General features: G+C 36.3%; 1 protein-coding gene across 1 annotated transcript in view; it reads right to left on the bottom strand.

Moving 5' to 3' along the window:
* cdk17 (cyclin dependent kinase 17) overlaps positions 1-9,534 on the bottom strand; it is a 67,411-nt gene extending 57,877 nt beyond the window's left edge. The window contains exon 1 of the mRNA XM_016535418.1: positions 9,134-9,534. The gene's annotated coding sequence lies outside the window, so the exon portion shown is untranslated. The remainder of the gene's footprint in view (positions 1-9,133) is intronic.
* Positions 9,535-9,799: the final 265 nt, after the last annotated feature.

Below are 9,799 nucleotides of genomic sequence, written 5' to 3'. Positions count from 1 at the left end.
TTAAAGGGGTTATATGATGCTTTTTTAAAGATCATTATTTTGTGTATTTGGTGTAACAGAATATGTTGACATGCTTTAATGTTCAAAAAACACATTCTTTTTCAAATACTGTACATTATTGTAGGTCCTCTATGCCCCGCCTCTCTCAAACGCTTCGTTTTCTACAAAGTCCCTCCTTCCGACAAGCGCAGTCTGCTCTGATTGGCCAGCTGACCCAGTGCATTGTGATTGGCCGAACACCGCAAGCACTCGTCGGAAATGTAACGCCCCTTACCATAATTGCGAGCTTCATCTTTCAAAATAAATGTAAAGACAGTAAATAATGTCATTAGTTTTACCATCAGTTCAAGCCCGAAAGGGGAACAGAGTCGAAAGGGGAACAGAGTCGTGTGACAGACACAGTGATGAAGCTGGTATGTGTTTGCAGTACACAAGCCACGGTTAAGACAGCTGACTCTGTGATGTGACCCTCTCTCTCTCTCACACTCTCTCTCTCGCTCGCGCGCACACACACACACATGATGCTCAAAACTCCGCATTTGAACAGTCAATTGCAAATACTTAAACTAATAACAAAACGGTAGCTGATTCAGAAGCGCCAGATTGTCATAGTAAAGTCAGAATTACCTCCTCTCCTAGGTTCACGAAACGGTCGTCCATAAAATGCATTGCTGTTCTGTTGTAAGTAATCTTAAAGATTCCTAAATGCATCTACTTTCTGGAAGGCCAAATAAAGTGCTTTTGCTTTCGCCTAGAAACACACAGCGTCTCCCTGACATGGCTGCTTCAACACTAACTGCGGTTACTGAAACCAAGCCTTCTTTCTTTGCGTGAACATTTGGGCGGCATTATGCTAATATTTCCACATAGTGAGGTAGATATGTGGGGGCGTGTTAGAACGAGCCGTTTTAGGGGGGCATGGAAGAGTCTTAACTTTGATCAAGAATATCTCTTTGGTTTTGAGACTTTGGTCTTTGCAACTTCAGGGATCTTATCTATGCACAATTAGCTTGTAACACTCCAAAGAGAAAGGAAAACTTGAAATCGCATCATATGACCCCTTTAATTATTATTTAGAAACCTTGCACTTTTCTACTCCGTTTTAAACTGTGTTCTTGTATTCAAATTAAGCGCAGTCCACTGCAGCGCACGTGCCACAATATCGATACAGGGCCAGCTGTATCGATACTCGTATCGTCAAATCTCTGTGACGTTACATCGTCGTATCGATGTATCGAACACAGCACTACTACATAGGGACCCTGTCAATCTCGACCTTGAATCTGATCCAAAGAGATTATCAGTCAATCAGAGCGTAACACACATACAGATGGACACGCACGGCACAAATGGTGTCAAAGCGATGATCACAGGGGAAAGTAGGCCACTATATGGCACAGAGAGCGAATGTAGCACAGTTGGCCCAAATGTGAGATGGGCACTGGATGGTACTGTAGGAATTTAGTGAGTGTGTATTTGTGGGATGTTAAAGCAGTCCGGCTCAGTGCGGCACTATACAAAGAAACCTTTCAGCATATGGAGTTTGGCGAGAGAGAGAGAGAGAGCGAGAGAGCGAGAGAGCTGAACCAGGAACAGACTAACACACACACAGACAGAACATACACTCACATTACATGCTAAATGCACTGCTTACATTTACATTAATTCGTCTGGCAGACGCGTTTATGCAAAACGAATTACAGTGCATTCAATGTATACCCATGAGCTTGCTAATGCCATGCACTACCATTTGAGTTTCAGGAACTCAGTTATTAGAAGTGATCTACACACCAGTACTGATTTTTGTTTAAATGACCAATGGCCAATACTCAGTTCCAATTTTTAATACTATATTCATTTTTTTAAATGAATATAGTTCTTAAAAATAGTATAGTATTACATCAATGTAGCATTATATTATAGTGCCATAACGTAGTATTTTATTACTGCTACTGCTATTATTATGATCAAATTATCATCAAAATATAAATTAATAATAATAATAAATGTATTATTTTAATAACCTTCATGTAATAACAATAATATTAATAAAAAACTTTTATTTCTAAATTATTAAACTGTCATCAAAATAATAAAAATAGTAATAATAATTATTATTATTATTAGTAGTAGTAGTAGTAGTAGCAACAATACTAGGCCTATTTATTTTATAATAACTTTCATGCAATTTTCATGCAATCAGAACAATTCATGTATAAAAATAAATATTATTATTACTAATTTATTAAACTATCATTCAAATATTATTAATCAAATTATTTAAAATTATTAAATACTATTTTGTACTATAATAACTTTCATGTAATAAATAAAATATTAATTCATAATAATAATAATAACATTTATTATTACATTTATTAACTCATTAACTTTCAGTACATTCTTACAAATAAAACATCAAATAATAACACTTAATATTAATACAATTATTAAACTATCATCAAAATATAAATTAATATTATTAAAAAATAATAATATATTTGTTATATATTATAATAATATATAGTTTTTTTCATGCAATATTATTTTGATGCAAATGACTGCAAGTTAAGCTTAAAATGACTACGAGTCGTTCGTTGTAGTTTTTGAAAAGTGATTTCTGTTAAATAAAATATCTCCTTTTGAAGTGGACTTTGAGCTTTGTAACTTTGCAGATCTTTTTTATGCCCAAACAGCAACATTACAGACTAACTAAAGTTGAAAAAGTGAAAAAGCATAATAGGACCCCTTTAAGTAACTTTTACTTTTAAATATTGTTTCTTACCGAATACACAAGCAATTCTGCCGTTTGGTGATATTCCATACCATTTGTTTTTTAAATATTTAACAACTAATATAACCAATTAAGTAACAAAGTGTCAATATCAGCGAAAAATATATATCTCTAGTTAATAGTCTACCTCTTCAAACCAACCTGGGGCTTGAGGGAAATGACAGCAAGCAATTGCACACAAATAAACACACACACATACATTCTTTGCATGGCTGAAATATCTCTCATTGTGTAGGGTCCAGGGCTGCAGGGTTTAGACAGTCGGGTAATGGTTCACCCCCATAACAGCCAGATCACACAGCAACATCCAGGTCCTGTATTACACGCTTCTCTTCCTGTGTTTGGTAACCGGTTGTTTTTCCTGAAAGGTTACCAATTGTTCAAATAGCTGACGGCAGTTTAGAGAAATGTGTGGGGACTGAAGTTTCCGCATGACTTGGCAAAAGCTGAATGTCAATCCCAGCACAACATGACAGCATTATGATGTCATTACAGCAACAAGACGGACATGCATGAACTCTCTAATTAGGTCACTTCCTGTGAGGTTTGCCACTTCCTCTTTAAGGAAGGCAGAAGAGAAGGTTCTGAACAATGTGTGCTCACCTCCAATATATGATCAGTGATGCAGTGACACTGAACAAGTCAGAATAATCACAACTGGAACAATCACTATCAATACACACTAAATGTGATGGCACCTGATCAGGGTCACATTCTTGAGAATTAGAGACGAGAACCAGAGCGGCAGAACGAGGAAGAGAGAAATGGAGCGAGTTCTTGTTGCCAATAGCAACATGCCCTTTCCAGAAGACGTCTACATTGCTAACAGGGTCCAACTTCAAGAATGTGAACTAACCTACATTCAGCATGCAGGAAAAAACTACTTTTATATCAGTCTCAACTGTTTCACCTGTACCAAAAATGATTTAAATAAAGAAATAAAGGGGGGAAAACATAATGGATGCCACATTATATAAAAAATAATAAAAAAAACACTAGGCCTATGCATGGGTCATAACAGTTAACTTTTTTTTTTTAATAACTGCTATCAAAATGAATGTTAAAATATTCTGTTAAATATATAAATTATAATATTTATATATCCTATAATGATGGGCCATGATGGTCGACCAAGAACGGACTAGTTGATTAGTGAGGCTACCAGTAGTTTATAGCAACAATTATATAACATACACACTAATAACAATGACAACAATAAAAATAAAAATAATAAAATAATATTATTATTATTATTATTATACTTACAATTGGCAATCATTAAACTTTAATATAATTTATTATTGAGTTAGTTGTAACACAAATTCATATACAATTATTTAACATATACAATAATAATAATAATAAATATTAAATTATTTACTATTAATAATAATTATATATTAATATAATTTAATATTTAATTATATAACAATAATAACATTTTATAACAATTATAAACAATAAGTATATAACATGCAATAATAATAATAATAATAATAATACATTATATACTACACTAAATCATTATTATTAAAATTAAATATTAATATAACTTGACATTTAATTGCATAACAAATAAAAATAATATATTTAAAAAAATAATTATAACACTAATTTTTCTTTTTTTTGCAGCTGTATTTTTTATTATTTTAATAGCATATTTTTCCACTTTAATTAGTGTGCTGATAGCGTATTGTCCTTTATCTGATATGCAATTTCCCAAAATCCCAAGTATTTAAATTTTTTTGCACAAAATGCATCCTCTAAATATGCGCCTAATCCGCTTTAGATGAACCCGAAACCAGCCTAATTATAATACTGTGCCTTTCTTTCAACCAATTCAACCAAAAACCATTTCAGATGCACTCAGAAAGGCACTGGACAATGTTCTTGGTGGTTTACATGAGAAAGATAGTTATCAAGATTAAGAACAAAGACCAGAGAAAGACCACCACATGGAACAACGCTGACTTTTGTATCTGGTTTGTGTGACTAGGTGTGTATGAAAATAGTGTGTGGTGGGAGGATGTGTGTGGGTGTGCAGTTAGAGATGTCTGTGTATGAAGAGCAGAGCATCAGCTGTTCTTCAACAAATTAACTGTATCCATCATGTCCTTGACCTACTGATAGTACAAGAACCCCACTGCAGAGAGAACAAGAGACACGGGTTCTCATATAACACAACCGACCGCCTGACTGCTAGCAGCTCTGCACAGGTCAAGTTACATTAATGCCTGCAACAATGTGTTTCCTCCGCCTCGCTCACCTTACCCACAAACACACAAGAAAGCAAGAACAATCGCTCTGCAAAAACACCATGAGACCAAATCAATGCATGACTCCAGAGTGAAAAACACGCTGCTACTTCATTTTCTCACTTTTACACTCAATTTGTTTCTTTCATCATTTTGTCTCTTTCCCACAGACCCTTTCAATGGGAAAGGATTAAAGGGGTCATATGATGCTTTTTTAAAGATCATTATTTTGTGTATTTGGTGTAACAGAATAAGTTGACATGTTAGAATGAGCCGTTTTAGGGGGGCGTGGCAGAGTCTTAACTTTGATAAAGAATATCTCTTTGGTTTTGAGACTTTAGTCTTTGCAACTTCAGGGATCTTATCTATGCACAATCAGCTTGTAACACTCCAAAGAGAAAGGAAAACTTGAAATCGCATCATATGACCCCTTTAAGTAACACTCAGCTGGAAATATAGAATTAGAATAGTTTGCCTACTTTGAAGGAGCGACTGCTAGTAAGCAACCATCTAGTGACCAAGCAGAATACCTTAGCAACCATATAGCAACACATTGGTAACCACCGACAACACTCGCATGGCAATAGGTTCCTAGGGCCCTATGAAATCCCAAATTCCATTTTATTTTTTCCCATTTTAATTTTTCTAGACTCTGTTTTAATGCTTAAATTCAATTTTATTCATCAAAAAGCATGTCTAATTAATTGAAATCATGGAACCTACAATATTAAACAGCAATTTATTAAAATTTGAACAAAAATGTAATTTTTAAGGCCCTATGAAATCGGTTTTATTTTTTCCCAAATTCCGTTTTATTTTTTCCAAATTCCATATTTTCCATTTTAATTTTTCTGGATTCCGTTTTTTCCCCCATTTAAATTTTTCCAGACTCTGTTTAAACGCTTAAATTCACATGACCTGCATATCATGTGACCATTAACCAAAGTGAGAACTGTGAACAAGCAAAATGTGATACCTAATTATTAAAATATTTATTTTAAAATCTCAGGGGTACTTAAAATAAATATATTAGGTGAAAGACTTTCGGCTGACAAAAGTTTGGGAATCCTTGCATTACATGCAATTGCAAATAAGAAATAACGTGAAGTTGTGCATTTTAATGTGTTTGAAAGACAAAGTAATACATGATTAAATAACCCTCTAAGTGATAATTCAAATTAAAATTAACATGTTCATCAGTAGTTGATGTAATGTTGAACGCTAAGAAAACACTGGAATGATTTTTGTAAATCCAGTGGTCAAATGCTGTGTGGCCTCTCAAATTTCTGTGTAATTATATCCACCTGACTAGTGACAGGTCTTTGTGTGAATGTAAGCAAAAATGGAAGACTTTCTGACTGTATATAGGCCTAAGTGGTTGGCTATTTTAGAAAGGAAAATTTAAAAGACGAAACAAAGGAATTAGCCAGAATCAATAACTTATGAATAATTACTAGGTTATTTTCTTAATTTGTCATGACAGATGTTTGCATCATGACAACTTTATAAAAAAAAAAATGGCCACAATGTTTAAGAGGTTTTAAATAAACAGTAGCATAGTTTGTGATAATACTTGGTATTTCTTTGGTGCTGTTAAAACCACCACAACAAACCTGTAGCTCTTTTATGAAATAGTAATAAATCGCATTTTAAATCGCAAATCGCAATTTTGATCAGAAAAATCGCAATTAGATTTTTTCTCCAAATCGTGCAGCCCTATTACTAGCCCTGTTAATAATAATTTATCTATTAATAGTAATAACTAATAGACTATTACTGTACTCTGATTCAGAGTATTTTAAAATGTAGGCCTAATTTAATCTAATTACAAGTACTTAATTTTTGGAATCGGATTACGTAATCCAGATTACATGTAATCAGTTACTACCCAGCTCTGCCAACCAACACTTAGAACGCCTTAGCAACCATATAGGAACACCCTGACAACAACCAAGCACACCCTAGCAACACGGTGATGGGTTTTGCACAAGCAAAGACTCAATTTTCTAAAAAATAAAATAAAAATGTAGAAATCTAGTTCACTAGACTAGTAGTTCACTAGCAACAGTGTCCAGTTTGATGGATTGTACCACTTCAATTCTAGATTTCCTGAGCTTGGAACTCTTTCAACATGTTTTGAAGATTCCAAAACAGCCAATTACCGACCAACCAACAAAGCAGCTCAACCGTAAAATAAGACATTTACACTTCACGCTATCAGACGGCGCATTACACAACCACATACTCTGGAAAAGCTAGAGGGGGGATGAAATATGGATACGAACAGTTTATTAGGAAGACAAAAATAAAAACGTAAAGTGCGCGTGGGGGTGTGTGAGAAAGCAAGCACGAGAATAAGAGTGAGAGACGCTTTTTTCGTGACGCCTTTTTATGGGCCATGCATAATCAGCATGATCCACCACCACAATAAAGACGGCCAAGTATAAAGGGCCCAGAAGCGACAAAGGCCATGTAACCCTGCTCCTCTGTCAAAACACACTAACACGACGTGAAACTGTATCATGAGCTTCATCTGGGTGAGGCATGGACCCATTGTCCTCCTGTTACACTGACTATCATCATCAAACGCTCAACTAGAGCATACACAGACACAACGGCGTGCCTATATTTCATATACCCAACATTCGTCCATCACCATGTGGGTCACATTACATGCAGCCGCCCAGACTGAGAACAGCCAAGCCACAGTCCCTGATTTGGGTCATCCATGCAACAGCTGCATGCCAGGCTGTGGAACGCACCCTCATTTCCATCTCAAGAGCCCCTGATTGAGAAATAGGCATCATCATCCCGGGGATGGCAAACCCCTAAATTGGCCACCAGCCCATAATTGCATCCAAAGAGGGCACACGCATTCATAGCCATGCATACATGTGTGCTCGTTTGCAGAATTCAATGCATGCACGTCTTCATCCTCCACATTTGCTCGACTCACAAATAGCCCTGGCATAACAGAGGGCATGTGAAGTTGGCACCACGCTGATATTCTCCACAGTCACGGATTTTAACGCAACCCCCTTTGCTCTGCTGGAGGGTGGAGAAACATTTGTCCACGTTCACGATTCATTAAACCCATCAACACATTTCCCAGCGTTACGAAGTCACCTGTGGTTTGACTGGAGGAGGATGTGTGGATGAGGACTGAATCGGTGGTTTAGCAGGGGTTTGTCTATTAACCCATTTAAAAATAGTGATTGATAATCTAATAAATGTTGACATTTAAAGAGTCTGAAAGTGCACAGACTGTCAACTATAAATGCGCACTGCCTTCTTTTTAAGTGAACACATTAATGTCATAATACAGATGCAATGTTTAAAGGGTGTTATTCATTATTACGCCATCTCTGTCTCATATAAAACAGGATCATAAATAAGCACGACTTTGATCATACTTATTATAATTTTGAATAAGTAGCTGACTGTTTCTCCTTGTTTAACAAAAAAATATTAGCATCTATTATTCTTGGATGATTACATATACATACATACACGCATACATTTGTACTTAGGTTTCTGACAACAAATAAGTACTTTAACTAACTTTTGGAAACTTTTCCAGACAATAAAATGCATTTTAGATGGAAAAATATGGGATTAAATTGTTTAACATTCTTTGCAGTGCACCGACATGTATAACAACTGGTTCAACCGAACAGCTTTTTATAAATATTTATTCAAAACAACATCTGAATTTCAACATTATAGATTATATTTACGAAAAGACAGACGTGAAACAAAACTACAAAAACAACTCTACAAAGCCTGTCAGGATTGTTATCCAACCAGGTGGTGGAATTCGGCACTAGTCAAAGCTTAAATAAACACTTCAAAACAACGGGTTTGCTTTCCTTTCATAGCTAAACCAACAACACGGCATTTAAACACGACATATAGTTCGTGTTGACAAACCAACCGTCGATTAAACAACATTTAATCAGATCCAAACACTCCCCAAACCTGGCAGTTTGGTTTGTTAAACAACTGACAAACATTACAAGAGCGTCAACTAACGTCTACCTTCCGCCTAAACGGATCGTTACGAGAAACGCAACGGAAGACTCACCAGAGACGGTAAACGTTGTTTGGACGCGAGTCCCTGCCCTCGCCTGCTTCTCGGAGGCCGGATGCCGTCTTTCCACTCTCCGCCAACACACACAAACACAAGCCGCCTTTTCAGACGAAAAACACGCAGCTTCTTCGGCCGACCTTTATCGGTCAAACTTGCGCTGGTATCCTCAGCAGAGCGCTTCGCGTGCGGTTCACTATGGCGATCGTTTCCCTGGAGCGTTTGGTGACGGTGCTCGAGGCCGGGAGGGGTGCTGCTGCTGCCCGTCTACTGACGCCTCCGCCTAGGGGTGACATCGGAGGAAGAGGAAAACCTTCTTGAACAATTATTTGAACATCGCAATCATCTGAAAGTTGACAAACAGCGCCACCTGCTCTCTAACGGCCGCTATGACGTATCTGCTCGTGGCGTGTGGTTACGACCCAATTTGGCAGCCATAAGGTTGTAGGTTTGAACCTCATGAACTTGAAAAGGTTCTTCAGTGGCAGCGGTAAGAGCCTACTGGTTCTAATTAGAAATTTTATTAGCATATATGTGACCCTGGACCACAAAACCAATCATATGGGTAAATTTTTTTTAAATTTAGATTTATACATCATCTGAAAGCTGAATAAATAAGCTGTTAGGATAGGACAGTATTTGGCTGAGATACACCTATTTGAA

The sequence above is a fragment of the Sinocyclocheilus rhinocerous genome, unplaced genomic scaffold (assembly GCF_001515625.1).
Source record: "Sinocyclocheilus rhinocerous isolate Xijiao unplaced genomic scaffold, SAMN03320098_v1.1 scaffold395, whole genome shotgun sequence".
Classification (NCBI taxonomy): domain Eukaryota; kingdom Metazoa; phylum Chordata; class Actinopteri; order Cypriniformes; family Cyprinidae; genus Sinocyclocheilus; species Sinocyclocheilus rhinocerous.
Note: the sequence above shows the minus strand (reverse complement) of the source record. Positions and strands in the feature narration are given on the sequence as shown.